This window comes from Schistocerca serialis, chromosome 4 (genome assembly GCF_023864345.2).
Source record: "Schistocerca serialis cubense isolate TAMUIC-IGC-003099 chromosome 4, iqSchSeri2.2, whole genome shotgun sequence".
NCBI lineage: Eukaryota > Metazoa > Arthropoda > Insecta > Orthoptera > Acrididae > Schistocerca > Schistocerca serialis.
In genome coordinates, this window is record NC_064641.1 from 87,064,814 (window position 1) to 87,073,127 (window position 8,314).

Genomic DNA, 8,314 nt, shown 5'->3' on the forward strand with positions numbered 1-8,314 from the left:
CACGAGGTAGGCGTGCTAATCATTACGCCACACTGGCACATTAGCTTTGCACACCTTCATAGACTACCCTAGCACGCCTTCCTCCTCAATCCAAATTCCCATTCACGCCTCAGACCACTATGGGACGTGAATAGGAATTTGGATTGAGGAGAGAGGCGTGCTAGGGTAGTCTTTGAAGCTGTGCAAAGCCACTGTGCAAGAGTGGCGTAGTGGTTAGGGCATCTGTCTTGTGAGCAGGAGACTCGGGTTCGAATCTTGGCCTTAGTACAAATACTCATTCATAGCTTCAGGCTGCCTATACAGGGTGTTACAAAAAGGTACGGCCAAACTTTCAGGCAACATTCCTCACACACAAATAAAGAAAAGATGTTATGTCAACATGTGTCCGGAAACGCTTAATTTCCATGTTAGAGCTCATTTTGGTTTCGTCCACCTACGCTCAATGGAGCACGTTATCATGATTTCATACGGGATACTCTACCTGTGCTGCTAGAACATGTGCCTTTACAAGTACGACACAACATGTGGTTCATGCACGATGGAGCTCCTGCACATTTCAGTCGAAGTGTTCGTACGCTTCTCAACAACAGATTCGGTGACCGATGGATTTGTAGAGGCGGACCAATTCCATGGCCTCCACGCTCTCCTGACCTCAACCCTCTTGACTTTCATTTATGGGGGCATTTGAAAGCTCTTGTCTACGCAACCCTGGTACCAAATGTAGAGACTCTTCGTGCTCGTATTGTGGACGGCTGTGATACAATACGCCATTCTCCAGGGCTGCATCAGCGCATCAGGGATTCCATGCGCCGGATGGTGGATGCATGTATCCTCGGTAACGGAGAACATTTTGAACATTTCCTGTAACAAAGTGTTTGAAGTCACGCTGGTACGTTCTGTTGCTGTGTGTTTCCATTCCATGATTAATGTGATTTGAAGAGAAGTAATAAAATGAGCTCTAACATGGAAAGTAAGCGTTTCCGGACACATGTCCACATAACATATTTTCTTTCTTTGTGCGTGAGGTATGTTTCCTGAAAGTTTGGCCGTACCTTTTTGTAACACCCTGTATACATTCATAGATGTTTGATACTTGAAAACATCTCTGGAACCATACAGCTTCATTTCGCATCTCATTCTCTGTGTTGTAATTCACTGTAGGTGGAGGCCTCCTTAGTTTGGCATTAGAGGTATGGCAAATAAATGACTGTGGATACACAGTCCGTAGTGCAGCAGATGTTACCACACGTGCTGTGGGGCTCCAATGTTGAATCAACATCCAGGACGAAAGTTGGTGGCCTGCCATTGCCATGTCCACCATACCATTATGACGTTACATTTCATAGTCCTAGTCTCTTTCGACTGTATATTTCATGTGCATATCGTCGAGGAAGCATTTTGTCCCATCTGAGTTTCGTACACAGTCTCTCATGTAACCTTTTTCCTCAGTGGTCCTAAGGAGCTATTCATAGCTCTGCTTTTGTAACAGGGAACATTAGGGTTAACACCCTATCGACATCGAGGTCACTAGAAATGGAGCACAAGCTCGGATTATTTCAAAGATGATAAAAGAAATCGATTCTGCCCTTTCATAGCAACTGTCCCAGCATTTGCCGGGAGTGATTTATGGTTTTCATGGAAAACCTTCAGGATGGCCGTCGCTCTCCGGAATGCAAGTCCAATGTGCTAATTACTACACCACCTCGCTCGGTACCATTGTAATGTCTGCTTTTAAAGGTATCTGTTGAATGTCTTTTCCAAGTTATGTACCGTTTGCATACCTCCTTCAATTGGTCAAAATTTTTCTCAGACAGCTACTTATTTATGGAAGTTTGAGCTACAACAAATTAATATGAGCAATATTTCACTGAACACTTCGCCAAGTCTTCCTTCACACCACAGATCCATCTGAGAATTTAAGAGGCATATAAGAAGCAGGAAGTGGGAAAGCCCATACTAACATGATAATTGTGCGAGTATTCCTTTAGTGCACTCTGAAGGTGAGTAATAATTTTTGTTCATTACTCAACGTTTTTTTCTAAATTTCGGTATTTTCTTTAGTATTAAATCACTTTGGACGACATTACAGTGCACAATATAGGTAATAATAGCTGTTACTCGTCTTTTCGAACATAATTTTTAAGCAAATGTATTTCGATTATTTACTACAAGCATCTTCAGTGGTCTGCAAAGGAAATTATGGTTGTAATAATAGTTTACTTCCTAAGTTCATTTTGTTTTGAGCCTTTTGGGAGATATATATGTGATGTTTCATAGCAGCACATTTAGATTCACATTATACCTACGGTATGTAGATTGCCTCTTACTGATATCTCTCCTATCTTCAGTATGGGTCCGTTGGCTCCTCCATTAGCATTTCTCGACTCAAAATCATGAAATTTCTGTGCATAAAGTTTCCTTTGTAATACACTGCACTGCGCTGTGCTGTTCAATTGTTCAATGAGCGTTGTAGAGTGAAACTTTTATACACAGACGGTTGAAGATTTTGTGTCCAGGAATACTGACGTAGGAGCCAACGGATCCACATAGAAGATTGGGCAGATTAAAGTAAGAGTCCAAACTACAAATCTTACGTAAAAATTACATAAATAAGTAACCACTTAACCTAAATGTGTTGCTATGAAACACTACGTGTCCAAACCAAACGATTCTAAACAAACTAAAAATTTCGACCAGGTTCTTATAATAACTATTATTTCTTTTTTTAAACACCATAGATACCTGAAACAACAAGGAAACCATGTTTCGTTAAGAAGTAGAAGGAAATTCAAATGCGAAAGGCGAATAGCATTACTGGGTCTGCTGAGTGCTGTTGGAAAGTGGGGTGCACTCAGCCCTTGTGAGGTCAATTGTGGAGCTACTTGACTGAGAAATAACAGCTCCGGTAACGAAAACTGACAAAGGCTGGGAGAGCGGGAGAGCGGTGTGCTGACCACATGACCCTCCGTATCGGCATTCGGTGACGCCTAAGGTCTGAGGACGACGCGGTGGCCGTTCGGTACCGACGGGCATTCATGACGGTGTTTTTTTGTTTGGGGGATAAAAAGCATTCACGTAGTAACTCAGATAGAATTGGGGAGGAGGTCCCAATAGCGAATATTTTGAAGGGTATTTCCTGTTACACCATTCGGCTTACATTCAAGGGAAACCTTCCCAAAACGTTGGTCAGAATCGGGGGTGGGAACTACTTTTAATTTGATTCTGATGTAATATATCGTACACAAAAATTGACAATATCCAATGTTTGTGTAAGTTTATTTGTTTGTGTGTACACTTATTCGACATGTCAGTCTGAAATCCTACGAGCTTTGTGTTTTGTACGCTACAGTCCTCCAGGGTTCCTTCCTGATTTGTAATAGTTACACGACTAAGTCAGTTTGAAGGTAGGACACCATTACTGATTTAGGCTATATGCCATGTCTGAACTGATGTCCTTCGTGTTAAGAACAGATATTTTCAATACACCTACCGCATCCAGTTCGATATTGTTTCTGAGATTTCATTGACTGATTATTATGTTGCTATCAGTCAAGATTTACTCTTGCAAATACGTTGACGTTATTAAACAGTGTGGAAGGGAGCAATATCAGTTTCGTATTAAATTACTGTTTTAGTTTCGTTATAAATAATATTTCCCTAATAAGACAAAATGTGATGAACTTGATTTCGCAAACTCTTCATTTTCTAGACAGCTTTAAATATCCTGAGGTCGACATTTCTATTTGTATACCTTTATAGTTATTTCTGCTAACAGCCGCATCTATATTTTAATATTACTCTCACTACTTTCAGTTCACGTTACATAAAAGTGCTCTCTTATCAAACCAACACATTAAACATCTTATCATTACAATATACTCTCTTAAAAATAATTTACCCGTATTTAACGGCTTTTTCTATCGTCAAAAAACCCTGGAAATTCATTTAATCTTCAGGACCCAAAATGGATGAAGAGAAAAAACTATCCTCCTGTATTTAGGCTCTGAAAAGCAGGGCAATGGAATTTCTTTTGCACACGAGCGCCGTGTTACAGTGATGTAAATAGGAAACGTATAATTTAAACTACCCTATGACCTGAAATCATTGGTAGAAATGACAACTCACATTTTACAGCGTGCGGAGCTCTCAACATCTTTTATATTAACCATTCCGTATTATTCCTGAGGCATTAATTACTTAGTTGATGTGAATTTAGTCTGCATTCATCTCTGGCTTCCCAGAGATCGGCTTGTGATTGCAACGCTGACGTGTGCTGCCGCCTAACGACCTGTAGCGGAACCAAGTCTGCAATCGAAGCCGCGGCGTACTACTGACTGGTCTGCAGAATTCTTCTCGCTTTCAGAAGTTTCTTTCGATTCTTACACTTTATTCCCTCCTCATGCAAGAATTCATACTACTGTGCTTGCTTTCACACCAAAAGAAACTGTTTTCGGAATAATTGAAAAAGTTGACCCAATGGCTTGTATTCGGAAGTACTTGTAGTTGGTTACATTTCAGTTCGGTACCCGTAACTTGTGAAAATTTAATGACAACTTAAAATTATTTAATTAGCAATATGTTTCAAGGTTAGACCTCATCGTCCGGCTGCTGTGGCAGAACGAAAACATTTAACGCAGCAACATGTAGACATCAACGAGTGTTAAGTGTTTTTGTACTCGAAGCCTGTTGCTAAAAAATAATTTAAGACGTCAATAAATTTTTTGACTGGTAGCGGTATTTGTAAAGCCTTTTCACATTTTTGAAACATTCATTGTCAATAACAGTCAATATGGTATTAAATTCGTGAATTGTATCTTTTGTAGATTGCGTAAATCAGTCCAGGATGAATGTAACGCTGGTTTCTGTAATACACGATGGATGATTATTCCCAGCATCCAGATCACTCAGCTAGCGCTGCGCTCTATTAGACTCAGTGTTGACTAGCTGTTAAACTCTGTGGGAATAGAATGAACTCGCCTGACTAAACAGTTCACTTCGAGTCTGCTACCACGAGACATAGGCCATTCTGCTGGGTTATCCCTCTTTAGTCTGTACTATCTCATGAAGTGAGGGTCACAAAATATCCTCTTACAATTAGTATGTTTTTATAATCCATAATGAGTTGATAATCCACTTTCTGTCTTATGCTTAAAACATATACGATGAAATTTGTTTCTAAACTTCTGTCATACCTCTGAAGTGTCAGATATGAACAAAATTGCGGGTCGAACATGTGCAATGGATGTCACTATATCCATTGCATAAGTACAACCTGTTGTTTTGTTTACGCACAAGTACTGGACAAAAATATGAAAACACAGCGAGAAATTTATGCTTGAACATAAATATAGATGTCAGCCACGGCTGCGGGTTGCGCTGTTGTATTTGACCACGAAAGGCGCGTACGCAATACCCTCAATACGTTTTGCCACTCGAGGTCAGAACAGTGATCCGTGTAGTTGTGGGTGCATTACGTCGGAGCTAAGTGATTTCGAACGTGGGCATATTGCTGGTGCGCGTATGGTGCGTATTTCCGGAATTTAGGGGAGCCGAAGGGTTTGGTGTTTCAAGAGACACCATATCGAAGAATTTCACCACATATAGGGAATGAAATTACAATTAAATCAATACCAATAGCTGCTGACTGGCGTTGATATACATCAACGGGGACAGTTAAAAATTTGTGCCCCGACCGGGATTCGAACCCTGGATCTCATACTTACATGGCAGACGCTCTATCCTATCTTTTTTATTCTTTATTTTGTTGATCTTATTTTAACCCTCTGACCGGACACGCTGAGCTACCGTGCCGGCTCCATCTGAGCCACCGAGGACACAGATGAATAGCGCGACTGCAGGGACTTCTCGCCGGTACGCTCCCTGTGAGACCCACATTCTCAACTTATAGTCCACACACTACATTCGTAGTGTCCCTGCCATTATACCCATTACTCGCGGCAGACAATCCACCGAGTCCCGTAAGAGTTCAGGCAATTCGTGTGCATCCGCACCGAAGAAGGTCATCAGCCGGTTAGCCTTAAGCGATATGAAGATGGCATCTATTCCTTCGGACATGACAGACGGTCATCGAAGCGGCTTGTAACGAAAAATAAATTGACAGCAACTACAGAACCTACTGGAGAGCTGAACGTCGCACTCGCGAACCCTGTCAGCCCAAAAACAACACTAATGAACGGCAGGACGAGCTGGAATTACGAAACCACACATCAATGATGCAAATGCCCTTACCAGGGAAACGTGGTGCCGAAGCCAGGAAACCTGGCCTATGGAACAATATAAAAAAAATCATTTGGTCAAATGAGTCTTGTTTCACACTGTTTCCAAATTCTGACTGAGTTTATGGAACTACAGCGAAATATGGCGAGGGTTCTGTGGTTATTTTGACAGCCATGCTGTGATATTCCATGGGTCCCATGGTTACTCTGCAGGGTCGCATTACTGCTTGAGATTATGCAAATATTTTGACTGATCAGGTCCATCCCAGGTTAAGTTTTTGTTCTTCTGTTGATGCTATGTTCCAAGACGACATGAGTTCTGTTCACGCAGCTCACATTGTTCAGAACTGGTGGTGGGAGCACCAGGATGAATTCTCACATCTTCCCTAGCCACCGCAGTCGCCAGATCTCAGTATTATTGAGCCTTTCTGGACTACTTTGGAAAGAAGTGCTCACTGTCCACCTCTGTCATTGTTACCTTAAATTGCCATTATTTCGGAGGAACAATGATATCAAGTTAATACTACACAGGATCTGCATTTATAAATTTCGAGACGACTGGAAGCTGTTTTATGTCCTCCACCGTATTAAGTAGGGGAATGTGTTGTGTTTTTGGTGTTTCCATATTTTTGTCCAACCCACGATGTATACATCCACTAGCTTAGTACCTGGCATTTCCCAGGTATGTCTTTATTACATTCATTTATTAGTCAAACTTCTCTCCCCCCCCGCCCCACCCCCCACCCCTGTCTATCTTTCTATCTCCTTCTTGTGGTATCGTCTAGAGATCGCAGTGCCACACAAAAGTCGACGACGCACGTTGATTTCTGCAATCAACATCGACTATGTGAGAGACTGGAGAAGACACGCCCTCCCTCTCAGTACCGCAGTGTCCTCACATGGAGGTCAATATAGAGCTGAGTGTGGAAGCGCTCCATCCAGTGAGCGACTTCAGCAGGAGTAGTCAACATTATCGAGTAGGGCAAGGGTTATTCAAAGTCTCAGATGGATATGTACTTTTGTAAATGTTGAACATTGTACTTCAAGAGGTTTGTTAATTAGTGCATCAAGTGATGCTTTAATAACCAATTGCAGTTGTAAATTATCAAGCAATCTTGTGGCAAAGGACTGTATCAAGTTAAGTAAATCTTTATATCAGTCATGTAATAAAGTGAACTAATATTTCGTATAGTTCAAATGTGCCATACTCCAGAGCAATCAAAGAACCTACAGTTATGTCTGGACGGTGTAGTTTCAAAAATGTTCAAATGTGTGTGAAATCTTATGGGACTTAACTGCTAAGGTCACCAGTCCCTAAGCTTACACACTACTTAACCTAAATTATCCTAAGGACAAACACACACACCTATGCCCGAGGGAGGACTCGAACCTCCGCCGGGACCAGCCGCACAGTCCATGACTGCAGAGCCTCAGAGCGCGAGGCTAATCCCGCGCGGCCTCGGATGTAGTTTCGTCTGGTCTTAACATTCCTCTCCCTCTCTCTACACACCTCTTCCTTTCTCTGACCACCTGTTCACCTTCTCCATTAAATTGCTCTTTCCCCCTCTGCCCATCTCTTTTTCGTCTTCTATCTGCTACTTACCTCTGCTAAGTCCATCTCCTGCTCCCACCTTGCTTTGCCAATCTCCTCCTCCTTCTCCCTCTCTGTCTATCTCCCCCTACCCATCCTCCCTCTCTCTCTGTCTCCCCCTACCCATGTCACTGTCCATCTCGTCCTCCTCCTCCTCTCCCTGTCCATCTCCTTCATTTTCTTTCAATTTCCTGTCCATTTCCTTATCTCCTCTCTCCCTGTCCATCTCTTACCCTTTCACTGTGCAATTCATCCTCACCCTCTCTATGTCTGTTTCTTCCTCCTTCCTCTCCTGTCCATTTCTTCCTCTCTCTTTTCTCTATGCATCACGTCCTCTTTTCTTTTTCTCTGTTCATCTGTCACCCGCCTGCCCATCTCCTCCACACCTCCTCTTAAGTCCTTCTACTTCTTTCCCCTCTCTGTATCCATCTGCTTCTCCCCCTCTCTAACCGAGCGAGGTGGCGCAGTGGTTAGACACTGGACTCGC